Below are 22406 nucleotides of genomic sequence, written 5' to 3'. Positions count from 1 at the left end.
TAGCTACCAATCGAGAGGTATTCAAAGCATATTCATGTAGAGATATTTATATGTAGATATAGATAGGTATATAGACACACACACTGGGAAGACAGAAAGGTATAGAGACAAATAACTCTCGATTTAAAAAGTAGCTATTATATACACTAGTCTGCCCTTTTACAAAATGCACAAGAAAGAATTTGTTGGAAATAAAAAGAAATCCAAAAGTTGTTATTTATTAATCCCCACAGATCTAGCTTATTCTTAATTGCTATCCAGCCCCTTTGGGTGTGCAGGTTTCTCTAACCAGGCTCCTGCCAAAGAGCATTTGGGTTGTTTCAGCCCTTTGCTTGGATTGTTTTGGCCCCTACCTGCTCTCTTCCTTGCCTCATCCCAGCGAGTGGGAGGGCCCTCCATGAGTCTTCGCATGACGAAGGTGAAACAGATCTCGTGTCTCCTGAAATGATCAGGGCTCTGGTTAGCTCCAGAAGTGAGCCACGCAGCTCCTGGGAGTGAGCTCCAGCTCCTGGCTGCCATCCCTAAAAAAGAGATTCAGAACACTCGGAGTTTTTTTCCTTTCTTTTTTATTTTTTTAAGTGAGAGGAGAGGAGACAGAGATACAGATGCCTGCATGTACCCCTGATTGGGATCCATCCGGCAATCCCCCTATGAGGGATGCTCTGCCCAACTAGAGCTGCTGCTCAGCAACCAAGCTATTTTTTAGTGCTGAAGCAGGAGGCTCCATGGAGCCATCCTTAGGGCCCGGGACCAACTTGTTATAACCAATTGAGCCATGGCTATGGGAGCAGAAGAGAGAGAGAGACAAAGAGGGGAAAGGAAGAGGTAGAGAAGCAGATGGTCACTTCTCCTGTGTGCCCTGACCGGGAATTGAACCCAGGACATTCACATGCCAGACCGATGCTATACCACTGAGCCAACCCTCCAGGGCCCAGAACACCTGGGTTTTGTCCAGCTTACAATAGTTTGTCAATTTGTTGTTGGTTTTTCTCATAGATACAGATAACATTTTATTTATTTATTTATTCATTTTTTAGAGAGGAGAAGGAGAGACAGAGAGAGAGAGAGAGAGAGGAGAGACAGAGAGAGAGAAGGGGGGAGGAGCTGGAAGCATCAACTCCCATACGTGCCTTGACCAGGAAAGCCCAGGGTTTCGAACCAGCGACCTCAGCACTTCCAGGTCGATGCTTTATCCCACTGCACCACCACAGGTCAGGCTCAATTTGTTTTTTTAAATAAGAACATTTCAATCATTTATTAATTATTTTTTTATTTTTTTATTTTTTTACAGGGACAGAGAGAAAGTCAGATAGAGGGATAGATAGGGACAGACAGACAGGAATGGAGAGAGATGAGAAGCATCAATCACCAGTTTTTCTTTGCGACACCATAGTTGTTCATTGATTGCTTTCTCATATGTGCCTTGACCACGGGCCTTCAGGAGACTGAGTAACCCCTTGCTCGAGCCAGTGACCTTGGGTCTACGCTAGTGAGCTTTTTCCTCAAGCCAGATGAGCCCGCGCTCAAGCTGGCAACCTTGGGGTCTCGAACCTGAGTCCTTCCACATCCCAGTCCTATGCTCTATCCACTGTGCCACTGCCTGGTCAGGCAACAGTTTGTCAATTTTTAAAATAAATTAATTTCAACCACAAGAAGATATATTTTGGATATATAAATAATTGTAGATTATAGCCCTGGCTGGGTGGCTCAGTGGATAAAGCATTGACCCAGGGCACCAGAGGTTGCCGTTGCGGGTTTGACCCCCAGTCAGGGCATATAGGAGAAGCAATCAACGAGTGTACAACTAAATAGAACAACTAAGTGAAACAACGAGTTGGTGCTTCTCTCTCTCTGTCTCTCCCTTCCCCTCTCCCTCTCCCTCTATCTCTCTCCCTCTTTCTTTTTATCTGAAATCAATGGAAAAAAAATAACTGTAGATTACAAACAAATTACCTCTGCAACGTACTTGCACATCAAGCCTGCTCTTCTGAACTTTGGGAACCGAGAAGCAAATTGTCATACTTGCACGGCCACTTGTCTCGCTTTCTGCGTAAGTAGTGTTTTCTTCAGTTGCTCTAAAAGAACATCTAATTTTAGCATCACAATAATGACAGCTCCTTTCCACCCCAGTAGGCTTTGAAATACAGTAACTTCGGGTATAAATCACAATTGACATATTAGAGTATTGTCCAAAGATTTATAAGACCAGAAGGAAGAATTAACTCAACTTCTCTTTAGAATGGGAAACATCTTTTTCTGAAAGCTAATCCTCGAGGCAGAACCCTGAATGTCGGTAAATTTGTTTGAAACAAAATCGAAAGGTCGTCTGGGAGGATGCTCTGTAATAATGAAAGGTCAAGGTTTTCAGCCAGATGGGCCTGTGTTGGAACCACTTGCAAGCTGTGTAACCTTGGTTACTTGACTGCCATAAACCTCAGAGACCTCAGTTTTGAAATGGGAATAAGGTATACCATGAGCATCCGTTGAGAGAAACGAGAGCCACTATGAATAAGCCTGGCAGGTAGCAAACACTCAAATAATACTCATCACGTCAAGTGTCTGATATCAACCTGTTTCTACGCCCTTCGAAGCCCGGGGACGATAGAGAAGAGACTGGCAGCCTTTCCTTGTACTCTTTCCCTCTTCGTTTTGTCTCTGTGAATTGGGAGGTAGGGAGCCAGGGCCCGACCTCACAAAGGGCCACTGTCTGGGCCCGGGGAGGTCTGGGAGGCCCATTAGGCTGAACCGGGGCCCTGCCAAGTTTTCATATGGTTTTCATATCACCAGGCTTGTTTTGACTTCCGTGAGCTTTCTGGCCACAATCCCTCCGAGATGCCGGGAGGAAGGAAGTGCAGGCGGCCTGAAGCGAGGGCTGCACAGGCAGGGGCAGCTGGGGGTTCAAGGGTAGGGAAACGCCTCCCAGGCCCGTGCAGAACTCCCAGGAACGGTCCCCTGTAGTGACCGTCTCCTCGCGTTCCTTCCCAGACTCCCAGCCTCTGGCAGGAGTTGGCCTCCCAAGGACTCGGTCGGGTCTGCTTTTTCCCCAGTGGAGGACGGACGGGGGAATTTGGCAGGCGAACAGAACCCATTAGTAGCGTCTGGTCTGGTCGAGGCGCTGTCTTTGGGCTCTGTTGGGCTGACGTGGGGCTGGTCCCTTCATCAGCTGCCCTTTGACAATTGCTCCCAGGTCAGTCCCAACTCAGGCAACTGGTTATCCAGAAATACAGTTGGGTCAAGCAAAGCGGGCCCTTCCTGGGTGCTGTGTTTTAAATGCAGTGTGGTTCTGGATAGAGCTTGTGAGTACTAAGTGTCAGCGACAATAATAATGATAATAATAATTAATTCTACAGATATTTTTTGAGCTCCAATTACATACCTGACATTGTACTGGTTCTGAAAACAAACAAATAACAACTAAGATTTCTTCGTCAGCACTGGTGCAGAGCACTTTTTATATATTATCTTCATTAGCTGCACATTAGCCTCATGAAGTAGATATTGTTACTGGTCCCATTCTTCAGATGAAGAAACCGAGTCTCAGAAAGATAAAGCAACTTGCCCAAAGTAACCCCACCAAAATGAAAGCCATAGTTAGAGTGGTGGGCAAAAACCCAACAACAATAGCAACAAAAAACCCAGGACCCTGACAGTTGTGGGGCATGACTATCTACTTTGGACCCCCTGACATGTCCACACCAAGACTTCTGCTAGTCCCTCCCAGCTCTGGAATCCCGACCACAAGAGACCCCTCCTATCCACAGGGGATACAGTCCAAGACCCCAGGTAGATGATATAACAGCAGATAGCACTGAACCCTATAGATTCTACACATATATAGACACCTATGATGAAGTGTGACTTATAAATTATGCAGTTTCACAGGTAGATGATTTGTTTTTACCATAGATGTTAGCAACCTCAGCATATAGTTTTTTTCTTTCTTTCTTGAGAACAATTCACCTTTTCACTGAAAAGTAGCATTCGTGGCTTCTCTGTGGCACATCTGAGTCACCAGCATCACTAGACTTGCTCTTTGGGGCCATTACTATGTAAAACAAGGGTGACCTGAACACAAGCAAGACCAGATAGTTCGGTGCGGTAACGGAGAGGGCCACGAAGTGATGAACTGGTGAAGAGAGTCTATAGGGCGGAGATGCTGGATAAAGAGATGATTCCCGTCAGGGAGGGACCACGCAAGGTTTTAACATGCCGCTCAGAACAGTCCACCATTTAACAATTATGAATTGTTGATTTTTGAAATTTCCATTTAATATTTTTTGACCACCACAGACCGCGTGTAACTGAGACCTCCGACAGTGAAACCACCGATAAGGGGTGACCACTGTGTAGACACCTTGTCCTGCTGGCCCCTCAGCTTTTCACTTCCAACAAGTGGGCCCAGCCTTGCCTTCCTCCTCTGCTTCCACCTCCCCCTCAGTCTGGGGACTCCCTCAGGCTAAGCAAGCAGAGGGCTCTCGGCTGGAGCACACCTCCTCAGCCCAGGGAGCCGGCTCCCCCTGGCCTTGCAGCCACTTCCGTTTCCTCAGCGCTCGCCTTGTGCTGAGACGGAGCCTCCATTTCCGCCATGACTCCCTGTTCCTCAAGGTCCCCTCGCCCACAGTCCTGTCCGCTGCTGTCTGTGCTGGGGATCTCCCGGACCGGACCCAGGTCCAGCTGGGAGTCTGTTAGCAGGGACAGCTACAGGGAGAAACAGCCTTTGGGTGGGACATGGGAGGAGAGCACTTTAGGTCTGGATATCTAAATTCGTGAAGGAGGAAAGAATAATCTATTTGCCTGCATTTTCTACTCTGGATGCTACATCTTTATCATAATCTTGTCATGGCCAACAACTGTGCCTCCTTCTTCAATTTCAGACAGCCCCCCGCTGACCACCACCTCCCCCTTTCCCAGCTCCCTTCCCCTAGCAGCTCAACTCACACCATTCTTCAGCCCCCCCCCCCCCGCCCCCGTGTGTGGAAGACTCCGTTTAGTTTACTGCCTTGCCTGCTTCCTCTCAGGCCCCTCCATCTCGGCTTAGTGTCCGTGGGCCACGTTTATAGTCTCTTCCTTGCAAAGTCTGTCAACCCCTTTCCTTTCTTCCTTTTTTAAATTAATTTATTATTATTATTATTATTATTATTATTTGTATTTTCCAAAGTAAGAAGTGGGGAGGCAGTCAGACAGACTCCCGCATGTGCTTGATCTGGATCCACCTGGCATACCCACCAGGGGGATCTGATCTTCTGTATTGCTGCTTTGTTGAGGCCGGAGCCATTCTAGCACCTGAGGTGGAGGCCATGGAGCCGTTTTCAGTGACCGGGCCAACTTTGCTCCAGTGGAGCCTCAGCTGCGGGAGGGGAAGAAAGAGATAAAGAGAAAGGAGAGGGGGAGGGGTGGAGAAGCAGATGGGCGCCTCTCCTGTGTGCCCTGGCTGGGAATCAAACCCGGGACTTCCACATGCTGGGCTGACGCTCTACCACTGAGCAAACCGTCCAGGACTACCTTTCCTCCTTTTTTATTATACTTGTCTGGCAAAATATGAACCCTACCTAAATCCCAGTCCAGGCCTGCACACAGTGAATGAACGAGGCTGGAGGAAAACACTCATCCATGCCGGCTCGTCTCTCTTTACAATCTGACCACTAACCTCGTCAGTCAGTCCCCAGTCTGCCCAGCAGTCCCAGGGTGTCTAGTTTATTTACCTCCTGCCACCTCCCTGCCGGGACCGATTCACATCTTCTCCTCCCTCCTCAACACCCCAACACCTCCTTCCCGGTCCTCATTCTTAGCTGATGGCCCTGCTCTCCACTTCACTGCAAAAATGGAGCAACCAGAAGAGAACTCCCTGTGCTCTGCTCCACGCCCACCTCCTGCCTGCCTCACTCGCATGGGCTGACCTCCTCCTGTTAGCGCAGAGGGGCAGTGGCAGCTGTATCGATGCGGAACACTTTCCTGAAACTCAACAAACTTCCACCTCCTCTGTGTCGCTGGCCAGAACTCTGTCACCTCCTCCTTGCTGCAAAGGCGACTGAGAAATGAAAGCGGGGCCTTTTCTGCTTCCATAGAAGCTGCAAGAGGGTTGAGAGGAGCTGCTGGATGACAGGCAATAGCGTCTACCACAAGCACAGGCTTATTCCCTGACACTCGCTTATGGCAGCAAAGAAGCTTCTTCTATTAGGTAGCATTCGCCCAGAGGTTCCCTCCCTCAGCAAAGTGTGGGGCCCTCCTAGACACGGTCATCCAGCTGAAGGAATGTTCTTCAGCCAGGCTAAGAGGAAGGGTACAGTGATTTCAGGCCTTTTTTTTTTTTTTTTTTTTTTTCTGAAGCTGGAAACGGGGAGAGACAGTCAGACAGACTCCCGCATGTGCCCGACCGGGATCCACCCGGCACGCCCACCAGGGGCAAAACTCTGCCCACCAGGGGGCGATGCTCCGTCCCTCCGGGGCATCCCTCTGCCGCGACTAGAGCCACTCTAGCGCCCGGGCCATCTTTGCTCCAATGGAGCCTTGGCTGCGGGAGGGGAAGAGAGAGACAGAGAGGAAGGAGGGGGTGGGGGTGGAGAAGCAAATGGGCGCTTCTCCTATGTGCCCTGGCGGGGAATCGAACCCGGGTCCCCCGCATGCCAGGCCGACGCTCTACCGCTGAGTCAACCGGCCAGGGCGATTTCAGGCCTTTTGACCTTCCTAACTCCATCTCAATCTTAATCAACACATACTGCAGTAATTAGACTAATCTGTCTAGGATCACATGGGAGGCAGACGGTAGAGTTGGAACAGAGGCCTTGAGATATAAACATCTGTCCCCACACGACCTCGCTACAGAGTTTTGATTGTCCGGTGCATGTGGGCCAGCCATTGGAGGTAAAGCCCTTTTAGAAATGCCATCTAAATTTCACTTTTCTCTTTTCCAGAGAGACACACTAAAGGCTAGTTAGAGAAGCAAAAAGTCCCAAGGGGTCCAGGGCAGCATACCCTGGTCTAGGCAGGCTCCATTCTATCTCAGTATTATGAGCCAGAACCCTGTAAGCCAACACCCCAGAAGAGACTGTTCACTTATCCATGGAGGGGAGCAAAAGTTGGTGATCTGTACTTTTATCTGCCTGGCATCCATTTCCCATTTACTGTCAATCTATTCTCACTCCTGGTCCAAACAATTCAGTGGGGCTGACCTTACCCGCTTTGCTCCAGCAATGGGCACATGATTTAGACCCAGCAATCAGCATTTTCTCTCCACTTGGCCAAGATGATTGACTCTGGGTTGGGCCTGTACCCCAGGACAGGCCAAGGAGGTTCAATTCTGGAACTTTTGCTGGAGTGACTGGGACAAGATCTTTTTTGGCTGAGAGTTGCTAGCTGTGTGGCTGATAGAAGCCTGAAGCTTCCAGGGCCAACCGCCTGGTCAGAGCCAGCCTGGGAAGGCAGACGGGCAGGACAGGAGAAGCCGGCCTGAGTCCTATGGACCTCTGGAGGTTGCTGGAGCCTGCAAACCCAGCCGGGCATGAACCTACCAAACCTACCTTTGGGATTTCCAGTTACACAAGCCCAGACATTTCATTTTGATCCTTAAGCCAGTTTGAATTAAGTTTCTGTCATGTTTTGTGCAGGATGTATCCTAATTTAAAAAGGTAGGTTCTTTTCCTAACCTCCCCCTAAAAGCCCCTCCCACCAGCCTTGCTGTTCCTCTGCTCCTCAGCTGAGGTCCTTCCTGCTCTCTTAGCTAAAGCATCATGGATTATCCTTCAGCATCAAAGACTGCCACCGCCACTGACCCCGTCTCCCACCAGGATCCGAGGGTTGAGGGATTTCACAGTTTGAGTGGGAGACAGCTGTGAACAGGGGCTTCCTATTGCTTTCCTGACTGGGGCTTTCTCTGGAAATCTCTTCTATAGTTTTAAGTAATTAGACACCTGCTGTGACATTACAGCCAGCTTACTATGATAGAAGCCATCAACGTGACATTAGTACTGACTTCCCCAAAGCGTCCTTCTGCTCCTCCGGTACCAGGTATGCGACTGTTAACTCACGGCCAGTAGATCACACAGCCAGTGAGAAGGAAAATCAGAAGGTTTGCAGAAATTAGGGCAGGGCAGCCTATAAATTTTTACCAACATCACCTTTCTCACTCAAGTGCTGAATAAGGTAGAGAGAAAGGTGTCATCACAGGTTTGGAATTGTTGTCTGCCACCAGCCTTCCCCGGGGAGTAAAGCAAGGTGTCTATTCTCCAGCTGCAGGCTGAGAATCCAGCCACTCGGGGTGTCTGGCATGTCTCCAGAGGGGCTGATTCTATTCTCATGCTGCCCTTTCATCATGGGACGAAGGCAACCCCCTGGGGGAATTTGTAGAGGATACTTTATAAACCTGGCATCTGTCTATAAATGTGCTTTAATTTTCACCTCTCTACAGTACCTCTCAGCCTTCTTCATAGCGATCGGAAATGGGAGGAGCAGAATATGCGGCCACAGGAATGAGCTGGCAGCCTGGGCCCTGGGGTTTGGCAGGACTGGCTTTGGGGCCTTGTGCATGCAAATATTGCTCTTTTGTCTTTCTATGCTCTTCTAACCTGCAACCTTGACTGGTTGGCTGGTTCCTATTCTTGGACTTGTCCCTGAACCTATATTTACTGACACCTACAACAGTGCCTGGCACTCAATAGACATGCAATTCAGGCCACCCCAAAACACAGTTCCAGATGCACCATTCATATTTGCATGGTGCTCCAGAGGTGCCATTCATGTAGAAAGGGCCCCCCGGAATTGGACAACTCAACATATTTTAGATGCATAGGCAAATTAATTAATGAATAAATGAGTGAGGTCTTGGCTGGACATGCTTAGGCTTCCCATGCTGGACACTTAGGGTTCTTTTTCTCACTGACATGGTCCAGCTTTCCTTCTCTAACACACTCCTGACATGGTAGATGCCCCCTAAATGCTGACTGGATGGGATCAGCCTCCAGATGAATTCCATTCCCATGTTGATCTGCTTTTCATCTGGTCAATCAGACTGCTAATAATCAAGCTGCTCAAGCAGCCAGTTCTTTAGGTTCCTGGTCCTCCTTATCCTCTTTCTCAAGGCTTGGGCCACCCTGTGTCTCCTTTCCCCACTTCTTTTACTGCGCTGGATCCCACACATGGACTTCTGCCTCTGAACTCCAAGGCACCGGGATCAGTGGTGTTAGCTTCTTTGTTTCTCATGGACAAACAAGTATAAGAAATGGGCCATAATTTGAGTCAGTAATTGAAATGTGCAGCATTCCAGATGTTAGCATTGATCACAATGTTTCTTATTTGGTAATTCAAACCGTTGGTTTTAGCAAATTCTGGAGTGTGCCTCTCCTGCCAATGGGCTCCAGGAAGGGTAGCTGGCTCCTGGGAGAGCCCTTCACGCCTCTTGGAACCTTGGGGTTCCCCACCAGGTCTGGACACTAATGAGTACAAAGTCTCAAGTCTAAATGTCCTGCCTTCCCGCTTTCAAATCCTTACATAATCTGGCAACATCTCACTCATCCGATCCAAGTTCCCACTTCGACCTAACACAACTCCTCTGTCAGCACAGCCTCTGCCACCCCTCGATGACACCACCTTCATTCCTTCTTCAAACGCGCTCTCAGCCAAATCTCACTCATCCTTCAAGGTCCAGCTCAACCTCCAGCGCCTCTAAGAAGCCTCCTATTTATCGGCACTCCAGCTCCATTGACCTTTGTCTTTCTCAAGTACAGTTTGACAGGATCTGTACGCATCATAATATATCATCCACTCTTTCCTAGCCAGACCACATACTCCTTGGGGGCGGGGATCATGCCAAATTATTTCAGTGACCCTCCCATGGCCATGGCCTCTCACACACAGGGCGATTAACAAATAAACTTGACTGACCCTACTTCACAGTTAAACACCTAGTACCTCTGGAATATCTTCTTTTTGTTTTAGCATTAAAAAAAAAAAAAGCACCAACTTTACATTTTTTTCAGCATCACGTTAATGAGGACAACTGGAGATGACTGTGTTTGTCAGGGAAGGAGAATAAACTTTCCATCTGCGACAGAAATAGAATCCTCCCCTCCAAGCCCCCGCTGGAGCCTGTCATCAATATACATAATGGTCACATGGGCAGGACGAACAAAGCAATCGAAGGTTCGGTGGATGATTAATGCTCAAGTGGAGCGGTGGCATTTGTCAACAGCCACCAGCGTTCAGCAAATGCGCTGCTGGTCACCGAGCACGGGGCCTATTGTGAAGCATTATCCCCGCTCTGACTGCCGCTGGCGTTTATGTAACAGGACAGAAGGTGGAAACAACAAAACACCAGGAAATAGGTGAATGCCATTTTTCCTTTTTTTTAAAAAAAGCACCTTGCAGAGAGACTTGCTTACGGTTGGAGTTAAATTTCACTCCGCAGACTCAACTCTGAGTCTTTTTTGGGCCCTCAGACTCCTGGGCAAAATGAAGAGGTGGTTGAATTCAGAAAGTACTATTCTGTCCACCTCCGTTATTGGGAATAAACTGAAAGTATTGGGTTTGGTGGTGCTTTTCCAGGTAACCAGTTCTGAACTTCTTACACTCTGACCCTAAATGGACAGAAGCAACGTCCTGGTCAAATCACTGCCCTGTAGCTGTGAGCCACAGCGCTGTAGGGGAAGGCGCTTACCTGGTGGTTATATGAGAAGTCACTTTTACAACCGCAGCCCTACCTCTCACCCCCCCCCCCCCACACACACACACAGCATGGGCCTCCAGCCTTCTTTCCAGCCTGCTGCCCTCTTCATCCCGGCATTTCACACATTCCATTCCAAGTAGAAACCTCCTCCACCTGCAAGTTGCATGAAAGATAGAAAGGTAAGATAAAGGCTGAGGGTAAAGGGACTTGGCCCTGGGAGCCAGACAGTAGAGCCTGTTGAGACAGGGGCAGCAGGTTGTGAGTTGTGGGGCTCCGGAGTGGACAGGCTGTGTTGCTTTTCCTACTTCCTAGCTGGGTCACTGTGAACAAACTGGCCAACTTCCCTGGGCCTGGGTTACATTTCTATAAACAGGGATGACAACAGTATTAGCCTTGTCTTGTGGATTTGTGGTGGCAAGTAAAGGAGTCAATATATATGGAGCACTTGGAACAGTGCCTGGGACGTGGAATGTGCTTAATAAGCATTAATTATCATTGCAGAGGAGGGCATGTAAGTCTCCCAAGGGCCATGATAAGACCCACGTGAGACAGTGCCAGTTCTTGCGTGTAATCTGCTTTGTTCATTTATCTTATTCACCAACTACTTATTGAGACTTAGTGTACGCCAGGCACTTCCTAGGTGCACAGAATACAAAAGAGGAAAATAATTCAGTCCTTGCCCTTGCGAGCTGATGGGCTAGCCTGTGCGCCCATCCACGGCCTGTCCCAGCGTGAAACGCCCGGCCACTCACCCTCGCTGGGCGGCACCGTGGCTGGCCCACAGGAAGGCTTCGGGAATCCCCCGCCATCGTTCTCCCTTCTGGTAGGTTCCTCGTGGATAGCCTCGATTCACTTCCCACTTAGACTCCAGAATCAGCCACTCACCAAAGTCCTAGATAACCTCGCCCCCTTGGCTCTCCGAGAAGCCACTCCCCTTCTCCGCTTCTCCTTCGCAGTGTAGAACGTTGCTGCCTGAGCCACACGGTACAGGCTTCCCGGCCTAACGCCATCATGGCGGTGGGGAGTGGGGGACTCCCCTCACACCAGCAAACAATTCCTGGACACCAGCGGGGTATCCAAGAGTTCAACTCAATTCTGAAGATATCTCTTGGGAGACAGTAGCATCAGATTCCCCAGGTTGAGGATTTGTCTTACAAGACTGCTCCCCAGCCCGCCTCCATACACACTGCAGAGTCGGCTGCAAGCCCAGGCTCTTACCTGTGCTTCTAATGAGCCAGCTATAGATGGGAGGTTCCAGTGACTTTCTCCTTGGGTTCTATTAATTTGCTAGAATGGCTCACCAAACTCAGGCAAACCTGGTTACTCACTAGATTAACAATTTATTACAAAGAATATGAAAGGCTAAGAATCAACAGTCAGATGATACATAGGGTGAGGTCCCAAACAAAAAGGGTCTCTGTTCTCATGAAGCTTGGGGCCCAGCACAGTGGAAAAATGCAAGCGTTCTGGTTCCCCAATAGGGAAGCTTTCTGAAAAAGGTAGCCAACAATGAGCTGTCCTCCTGTGTTTTTGTGGAGGCCTCATTACACAGTCATGACTGACTAAGTCATTGGCAATTGCACGAACTCAACCTTCAGTCCTGGAGGTGGGGGGTGGGCTGAAAGGTCCAAAACCCTAAATCACTTGGTTGGTTCTCCCGGCAAACACCTTTGAGTGGGATGCAAAAGCCACCTCATTAAAATACAGAAGATAGCTTTCATACTCCCAATATTTAGGAACTTCCAAGGAATTTTGAGAGCTGTCAGCCAGAAACTGTGGATGAAGACCAAATACTTTATAAATCATGATATGACACACCCTCCATATTCCTGTTCCTTCGTTCCAGCTGGTCCTTGGTTTCTCCAAAGCATTTCAGAGGATGTACCCTGCCTGTCTGTCCTCCTCCAGCCTTCCTCACCACCCCCCTGCTATTTCCTGGTCCCACACCCCATTCAGAGCCATTGATCTTGTTCTACTTCCCTGAGACGCAAGTTGGTCATCAGTAGCGCTTCCTCCATCCTCTCCTCCTCAAAGCCACCTCAGACTGCAAACCCATCCTCTCTGTCAGTCTACTGAGCCAGTAGCTGGAACAGCCTGTCTGTTCTCCAAAGCCAATCTCATGGGTGTTCTCATACCTCCCCCAACCCTCCCCACTCCCTGCAGTCCTGACTTCCTTAGGCCTCCCTCCCCCCATTCTTGCTCCTTAGGCTCTCTCCACTGCCTCCTTCTTTCTCAGTGCATAGAAAATGCAGAGTGATTCACTCATTTTTTTTTTCTTTTTTCACAAGCACAAATTAAGTGCTCATGTGTGTTACATGCTAAGTACTCTTCTAGGCTCTGGAGATAGAGCAGTGAAGGAAATAAAATCTCTACTCTCGTGGTGCTGATGCTCTAGTGTGGAGAACTGGCCAATAAACAAAACAGCATTTGACAATGTAGCGTATCAAATGGTGAAGGCACACGTCCAAGGGCACCGGCCTGCTGTGAACTGCAGAGGAGGAATGGAGGGCCAGGGGGAGGCAGGCTAGGCCTTGGAAGGACCTCCTCAGGGCTGGGCTGCTTTATATAGTGAAGGAGAAGCTGCTAAGGGTCTCACTGCTTTGCCAATTTGTTGAGAGGCTCCTTGACTGTGATGCTGCCTAGTACAACAGTCTGGACACTGTTCCCGCCACGGTCCAGCATGTGCTGTAACGGCAACAAGCCTGCTGCACTCTGCCCTAAAATGCCAGTGGGTCTGGTTGGTAATGGAGTGCAATCGCTTGTCCGAAACAAATGATTCCACCTCTTGGCCCTGGAGAGGGAGCAGAGGAAAGCCTTGATTGACTCTACTGTGTGTTTTGGCAAACGAACACAGCAAAGTTTTCAGTGTGGTCCCTCCAGCCTATCTCCTCATCTAGGTCCAGGTAAAGAGGAGTCTGGGAGAAGATTGGACTGCATTATAAAGATAATATACGATACTGCCCCATAACTGATTAAGGACACATCAAGCTGGAAAAATAACTGCTTTGTTCTCATAATACATATTTAAACGTATTCAACTTTTATAATTTACATGAACTTTCATATGCCTAATCTCATTGGATATTCAACATACTATATGGCACAAAATCTGTTATAATTTATTTATCACTGAGCTAAATATATTTTCTAGTTAGCATGGGAATACACATTCTTTGCAACAAAAAAAAATTGTTTTATTTTTGTTGTTGTTTGCTGTTAGAGTCAGTTAAGAATTGTGTCAAATTACACTAGAGTCTTCCTATCGTTGAAAACTTTAAGGTCCTGGAGTGCTGGCTTTACATTCCAAATGCATTAATAATGGGCTTCACCAGCATTCCCAGCAGAGATGCCCCAGCATACCAGCCTTCAAGTTCCTCATGCTGGGAATGTGTGATTCCTCTATGAGCTGCATTCTGCTGTGTGCCACTTCTATTTTGGGGCTAAGTTGTTTCTTTATATAGAAACCAGTACTCTTGTCAAATCAAGTGAGTACATGAGTCATTTGTGCATTTCCTAAAAACCGTCAGGTCAAGTTTTTTTCATCTACCATCCATTTTCTTTCTTAATCAGAAGGAAAATGCATTAACAATGCAAAAATCCTGGTGAAATGCCTAAGCTTTCATAGACTACTGTTACAATGAAAATGCTTTTTGGTGGTTACTGAATTTCACATTTGTTTAAGAACCAATCACATCACCATTTGCATTTTCACCAACCATGTAACTTACATACCTCTGCTAACTGGGGGGCTCCACTTCTATAATTCACATTTTAACCCGTGATCTTTTAGACACTACTAAATGGTCTGAGACAGTGGTGCTAATTAGGGCTTAGAGGGTGTAATTTTGAAAGCCAGATACAGCAATGAGAATTAGTGGTGTTGGCCCCAAACAAGACTTAATCCCTCACTTTCCCAGCAATTTGAGGAATAAGGGAAAGCAAGCTTGTTCTTCTCTCATATCCTAGGGGTATATTCATAATGAGTTTCAATATTTTGTTAGTTTAGTAGATTACACTAAGGAACTGAGGCTGTGGGGAGAGGCTTTGCCATCTGTGCAAAAACAAATAAGGGTGCTTGGCCCTTTAGGCACCCCACCCCCGAGGAAGTTGGGGGGGCAAATAGTGAGTGTGTCCAATCACTTAGGACTTTGAGAGAAAGTGTTCTGTTAAACAATTGACTAATTGTCTGACTCTTTCTGAGGCTCTTCTGCCTGGGCATTACCTTCTGACCACAGTCTCTTGTTTAGTATCCCAAGAACACTCATTCCTGGGGACCCGGCTGATACTTCTTTCTCTTTGCTCCTTTGTCTTTGTACAAATGATGGGTTAGAGAGAAAATGAGCAGGTGAGTATGTTTGTTGGATTCTTCCCACTGGAGAACAGAAGAAGAGAACTAAAAGATCTGAAAGAACATTAGCGCAGCCTAGGTACAACCCTGTTAGACTTCCATTTAACTAAAGGAACTCCTAACAATGTCTTTATTAATAACGCAGTACTGATAGTACCTAACGCTGTTCACACAAAGGCTTTGGGAAAATGGGCACGGTTAGTTTTCCTGCTCTCAGTGAAAACACAGTGGACATTCACTAGTTGTTTCAAGTAATCTTTAAAACGTGAAATTATTCTGAGTTATTGTCATTAGATTGCTTATCAAATAGGTATTCTGTTCCCAGAAAAATGACTTGGGCTATTAAGACTCAAACCATTGAAAGCAAAAGAAAATCTCAGATTTTGCCCTGAATGAAAAAGAGAATTATTTGTGCCTTTTCTTTTACCTTCAGTTTATATATTCCATGGAAATAGAGAAAGAGGGTGGAAGAAACCTTCCAGAATAAGAAAGATAACATCTGACAGAGCAGCAAGGGAATATAATGCGGAACACTAGTCTTTCTTTCTCCCGGGGTGTGGAAAGGGGGAAACGTGGGTTATTTGCTGCCATAGAAACCAACCAAGGTATGTGGGAAGAGAAGGGAAGGGAAGGGAAGGGAAGGGAAGGGAAGGGAAGGGAAGGGAAGGGAAGGGAAGGCCCCTTGCAGGAACGCAAAGGCTTACTTTTTATTTTTTTAACCATCAATCGACCAGCAATTGCACTACTGAAAATTATCTCAGAGAAATGAAAACATCTTCACATACACACACACAAATATTACTTTTTTTTTCAAAGTTAAAGTTGTTCTCTAATCATTGGTGATCTTTTTTTTTCTTTCCTTTTTATAGAATCAGAGAGAGGGATAGATAGGGACAGACAGACAGGAATGGAGAGAGATGAGAAGCATCAATCATCAGTTTTTCATTGTGACACCTTAGTTGTTCATTGATTGCTTTCTCATATGTGCCTTGACCATGGGCCTTCAGCAGACCGAGTAACCCCTTGCTCAAGCCAGAGACCTTGGGTCCAAGCTGGTGAGCTTTGCTCCAACCAGATGAGCCCGTGCTCAAGCTGGTGACCTTGGGGTCTTGAACCTGGGTCCTCCGCATCCCAGTCCAACGCTCTATCCACTGCGCCACCACCTGGTCAGGCATCAGTGATCTTTCTAATCGCCAGAGAGATGTGTATGTGTGTGTGGATCCTCTTTATTAAAATAAGTTCCAATCTGCCTTCCCTAAATATTTTGTCTTTTGAACCTAGTGATTCTGTCTTCCAGTCCAGTGTCTCTTTAAAGGTAGGTTAACAACAAAACAAACCCAGAGCACCCATGCGTCCCAGACACGCCCTGCAGCGACATGCGCAGGGCTGTGACACAGCTAACACACACTGCCCAGAGCCTCCGGATGACAGCCCTGCACGCTAAGGGACATCTGTCTCCCTTTTTCTACTCAGAGGTCGCTCAGAAAATGAGCAGCTCAGAATGGATTCCTTCCTCTCTGTAATCCAACAGCTGTTGCCAAGTCAGAGTTCTTCCCAATTCCCACAGCTGAATATTAAAAATGCTTCTCACATGCATCCTCTGGTCCTCTGGGTAGACGAGGAGGCACGCTGCCTGTTCGCTGTCTCTTTGCAACTCCATGGCCCAGGCAGCCACCCTTCCCTCTCCCCTCCCAGTCCTCCAGTCCTTTCCAAACCACCAAGACAGGCAAAGGAGCAACAGACCAGGTGTTGGGAAGCTGGTGAGCACACCAAGTCTGTCTCTCTGGAGAGCGCCTGTAGGAGCAAAGATACCAGCTCAGTATAGGTGTGCTGCTGTGAATGGTAGGGTGTTGCCATTACTGGAAGTATTCTAGACTCACTTGGAAAATTTCTTAGCAGAGATGGTGTAAGAGGGAGATGGATTAGATGCCCTATAACATCTCTATTTTTTTTAAATTTTATTTATTTATTTATTTATTTATTTATTTATTTATTTATTTTACAGAGACAGAGAGAGAGTCAGAGGGATAGACAGGGACAGACAGACAGGAATGGAGACAGATGAGAAGCATCAATCATCAGTTTTTTGTTGTGATACCTTAGTTGTTCATTGATTGCTTTCTCGTATGTGCCTTGACCATGAGCCTTCAGCAGACTGAGTAACCCCTTGCTCGAGCCAGCGACCTTGGGTCCAAGCTGGTGAGCTTTTGCTCAAACCAGATGAGCCTGCGCTCAAGCTGGCGACCTCGGGATCTCGAATCTGGGTCCTTCCACTCCCAGTCCAACACTCTATCCACTGCGCCACCGCCTGGTCAGGCTCTATTTTAAGAAAATAGACTATTTTTAGAGCAGTTCTAGGTTCCCAGCTACATTTATCGAAGGCACAGATCTCTCATACACCCCCTGCCCCCCCCCCCCCATGCACAGCTTCTCCCACTATCAACATCCCCACGAGGCGGTACATTGGTTTCAAGTGATAGACCTGCCGTGACATATCTCTGTCACCCAAATTCCATAGTTTACATTGGGGCTCACTCTTGGGTGTTGCGAATGTTATGGGTTTGGACAATGTATAATGACATGTGTCCTCCATTATGGTATCAGACAGAGTGGCTGTACTGCTCTAAGATTCCTCTGCATCTCACCTGCTCACCACCACCCCCTGGCAAACACTGATCTTCTTACTATCTTCCTAGTTTTGCCTTTTCCAGAATGTCATATAGTTGGAATCATACAGTTTATAGCTTTTTCAGATTGGCTTCTTTCACTTATTAATATGTAGTTAAGCTTTCTCCATGTCTTTTTGATGGCTGATAGCCATTTATTTCTAGTGCTGATTAATATTCCATTGTCTGGATGTGCTAATGTTTTTTTCAATTGTGGGACTGTTTCTATAGATGCTGGATAGCACTGATAGGGACAAAGGTGAAATAAACAGGAAGGGCCCGCCTGACAGCTGTGGTTTCCAGTGAAGGAGGCGTGGCTGAGCTCGGAAAGGGGGACGATGCTGATACCAGGGGTCAGTCTTGTGCAGAGACTGCAGCTCCACACAAACAGGACTACAAGTGACAGCGATCCAGCTCAAATCAGCTTAAATTTAAAAAACTGACTGCGCGCTCCTATAAGTGGACCAAGGGGTGAGTCTGGATTTTCACGCATGGCTGAAGGCAAGGCCCGAAAAGATGCTACAGTATCCTGGCTTTCTCTGCCTCTGAGCTTCGCTTTCTTTTGGGTTGGCTTCACGATGAGGCAGACTGTCCCATGAGGTGAACAACATGACTACCTGGGGACCCAGGCTCACATTTGACCAGCGGATTGACACCAGCTTCCTCTTCCCAGCAAAACTCTCCTCTGAGAGCCCTGAATTCACTGGGCCAGCCCTGAAAGAATGCCTGTAACTGACTGGTGCCCACCCCTAAATTAGGAGTTGAAACGACCCTACCACCACCACTCGAGCAAAATGGAACTGGGGCAGAGGAGGTTTCCAAAGGAAAATTGGGTGCTCTTCCTAAAGGATGAAAAAGGATGCCGAGCAAGGAAAATCCATAGATGCTCCCTGTGCCAGACTACAGGGAAACAGAGCTGGGTGTTGACACATATCACACAGAAGTGAGGAAAACAGTGAGTGGTCTTGAACAGTGGGCTCAGAGCAGTCAATTGAAAAAGAACCTCATTATACTCTTTTATAAATGAAAATTAAATGTCTGCTGAGGCCCTATTTCTCCTTCGCTGGGATTTTATGTTCTTTGGGATGTTAGAGAAGTATGGAGAAAATGGGGGGTTCATGCTCAGCTCCCTTTCCATTTCTAGTGTCTTCATATATGGCTGAGACTAGAAAGCTAAACACATTCTCCAGACTCCTTTGCAGCTAGGGTAATGGATACAAATTAACTTCATTAACTAGATGCACTCAATAAAATGTGCAAGGCAGGAGCCTCTCTCTGTGGTTTGGCTGCTTTCCGCAGCCCGCTCCATTGTGGAGATACTGGCCCTTTCACTTACAGCTCACATGTTCAGTCTCTACCCTGGTGGCTCTGGAAAGACATAGCAATGGCGACAGTGGAGACCTCCCGATTCCCTATCTTCTTGATTATGCAAGAGGCAGCAGCTCCCTGGGTGGGTCAGTTCTGCAGCTCTGGGAGTCCCATCTGCAGACCCAGCCTAGAGCCCACCGTTCTAGCCCTTCCGACAACACTGAATGTGGGTAATTCTCTGTATTAATTGTTTTTTTGTTTAAATAGCTGAAAAGGTGTCTGTTTACTAGACCTAAACAGACAGGGTTAAAAAAATTCTCAAAAAAAAAAATTCTGTTTTTTGACCAAGGCCTGAATGCTCAGAGAGGGATGATTTGGGAGAAACAACTAGTAACACAGACAGAGGGGAAAGCTCATTTGGCTTCCATGGGGCACACTGTCACGGAAGGGAGGACTACACAGTCTCTGGGGCTTATGTCATCGATATGTGTGCCCCTCAGAATCACCGGCTCTTCCCTCTGTCTTTCCACTGGGAACTATTCTATTCCTTGAATTCATTCTTTCAAGGTGAGGCTTTTGCTTTCACTTTCAGTTCACAAATATTGACTGAGTATCTGCAGTTTACTGGCAAATGCTATATTCTCTACAACTAAGTTACCTCTCTACCTCCAAGGCCCCTGCTTCATACTAGCACATATATGTGCATGCGTACACACACACACACACACATACATACAATACAAACTGTTCAACTACTCAAACTTTTACACATTCTTCCTTGACTCCCCCAATCCGGGCTTTTAGTCCAACCATGTGATTCTACAGCTTCCAAATTCCCCCATCAAAGTATTTCCTCACGCTGTATTGAAATTGCTCATCCGTTTCTCTGTCTCCTATGCTAGATGTTAACTGCAGCGATAGCAAAGTCTGTCTCGTTTGCCAGTGTAGATTTGAGACCCAGCATAGGCATAGTGCCTGGTACGCTCATGGCTCAGACATTCCATAAATAGTTATTGAATTTATATTCTGGTATACTAAGGAATTTCAGAAACGGAATTATCTCCGGAAGCTCTCAGATCTGAGATCAGCTCCTTCCCAAGTTTCTCATATAGTAGCCCCCCTTCCAGTCCCATTTCTTTTCACTTAAACAAACAAACAAAAAAAGCAGAGGGGAGAGCAAGAGAGAAAGCAGTCACAGCACTTTGTAGCACTGCGTCACAGGAGACCATTTCACTGTGAACATGCTGGCTGAGTTTTATGTTATTCATCCTTTTCAGATTTTGGCTTTGTCCTTTGACCTTGGAGGAATTTTTAACCTGATATTTTGTTTTCTCATTTATAAAATGGAGTGAATTACAGACGACCACAAATTCTTTGACACCATTCCCATCTGAAGGTGTGATGTATGTCCCTGCCACTTCCCTTTAATTTGGGTGGGCTCCGTGAATGTTCGGCCAATAGCATATAGCAGAAGTGATGCTATACGAAATTCCATGTGGGAGCTTTAAACGGCTGGCAGCTTCCACTTCTTGTCTTAGAATAGTCACTGTAAGGGAAGTCACCTACCATGCTATGAAGGAGCCTGAGCTACCACGTGGAGAGGCTGGAGAAAGAGAGAGAGCGAGACGCTGGCTAGTCCCAGCTGTCCTGGCATTCAGCTGAAAGGCAGACATGTAAGTGAAGAAGCCATCCTGGATGTCCAGCCCAGATGAGGCCTTGGATGACTCTAGCCCTGGCTGTCACCTGGCTACAACAACACGGGAGATCCCAAGCAAGAACTGACCAGCTGAGCACAGTTCACCCACAGAACTGTGAGCCACTATAGACCATGCAACTGGAAAGAATGATGTCTACCTCACAGTATTGTCATGAAGGTAAAATGAGATGTTTGTAGGCTAAATCCCTAGCCCTCAGCCTGGAATGAAAACAAGTCTTAATGTATATCAGTGCTCTTGCCCCTTCCCCTCCCCTTTTATTAATTCTATCCATTTCCAAGAAGGGGTAATTCTCAGTGTCATCTTTTGAAGATAGATATTTGGAATTTGAAGAGCTCCCCTTACTTTCCCCCATCTTTCCCTTGTTTCTTTCTTTTCTGTGTTCTTCAGAGCACAGACAGATCATTTAGACTTAAAATAAGTATAGCAAATTCAGCCTTTGTGTTTCAGACAGAAAAATCACAGGCTTGGTACAAGCTCATGGTAATAAAAATCAAGACCTAGAAGCATTTTAAAGTCAAGGCAAAATTCCCCTTGACAACTTTTGTCACGTCTGCATGTGAGTGTCTGTGTATAAAAAGCAGTTACACAAAAACTTTAGGCTATATAATTATTTCACCATGTAAGCATGTTAGAATTACAGGATTTTGGGGGGAGGGTTTTTAAAAGTACATGGTTACCTGTAATTATAATCTTGTTACATTTGATTTTATAGCATATCAAAATTAAAATTTGATTAAACCAGGCAGAAAGACATGGTACATGTTCTAAATGCTCTTTTCCTCCCTCCTTACTCAAATGACTGAACTTATTTCATTTTTGTGATTTCCACTGAAGTTGACCTTTTATTATATTTATTGCTAAGGTTGTGTGTCTTGCCAATTGCGTTGTATATCCTAGAAAACTTGCTACCAAAGCAGTTTGAAATTACCTTTCCTCTGCCTTTTGAATTTGTGAGAACACCTAAACAGATAGGCAAGAGGGCTCATTTCAGTTTGAATTGAGTCAGCATCATAAATTCTGTCAAATACCCGGTCCGTTAAGTTGAGGGTGGAGGACAGAATCAAACTAGCTGCCTGATGTGTAAATAAGAGAACTGGTTTATACATTTACATTTCAACCTTTAATGTGGCAGTGCATACAAAGTTACAGTGTTTGTTCCCAGGAGAGGCCTCTGGAACATATGGCAACCCACAGGTTTGAAGGGTGGGGAGGAGAAGGGATGAGATGGAGGTGGTCAGCCTAAATGTCTGGTGACATTTGCAGTCAGTTCCAGCTACAGAATATTGCCCAGATGGGGAAGTCAGCCTACTGTTGAAGATGTCTTTCCCTGATGAGACTTTAAGGGGCTGGAGCTTGGGGTTTATGAATGCAAGCACACATCTTCCTGGGCATCGAGTCACTTTACTAACCTTGCCATTCCCTGTGACCAGAGACGTAATGCAGGCCCTTTCCGGTCTCTGCTTCCCAACGTAGTCGGTGTCCAGACTCAGCTGGGGTAACTGTTTCTTTCCATTTCACAGCTCTTGGCGGTGTGACTGTGTGTGAGGCGCTGGAAAGCTTGTTCTGTAATTACTTCTTGATTTGCCTCTGGGAGTGCTGTACATGCACCCGACGGTAGGTGTGTTCACGTGAGCTTGTTAGAGGCTGAACGATCCGCCGCCTTATCGACAAGAGCCAGAGAATGTGGGTCTAGAGACAGGTGGGTGACA

General features: G+C 46.8%; 1 long non-coding RNA gene across 1 annotated transcript; it reads right to left on the bottom strand.

Moving 5' to 3' along the window:
* Positions 1-366: 366 nt before the first annotated feature.
* Positions 367-22264, bottom strand: LOC136306740 (uncharacterized). Its single transcript, XR_010725671.1, has 3 exons — positions 22107-22264; positions 1954-2075; positions 367-521 (listed from the first exon to the last, which is right to left on the bottom strand). It is a non-coding gene; the product is annotated as an uncharacterized lncRNA (long non-coding RNA).
* Between the last annotated feature and the right edge of the window lie 142 nt (positions 22265-22406).

The sequence above is a fragment of the Saccopteryx bilineata genome, chromosome 5 (genome assembly GCF_036850765.1).
Source record: "Saccopteryx bilineata isolate mSacBil1 chromosome 5, mSacBil1_pri_phased_curated, whole genome shotgun sequence".
In the NCBI taxonomy this organism is placed as follows: domain Eukaryota; kingdom Metazoa; phylum Chordata; class Mammalia; order Chiroptera; family Emballonuridae; genus Saccopteryx; species Saccopteryx bilineata.
This window is presented reverse-complemented; position numbering and strand designations above follow the sequence as displayed.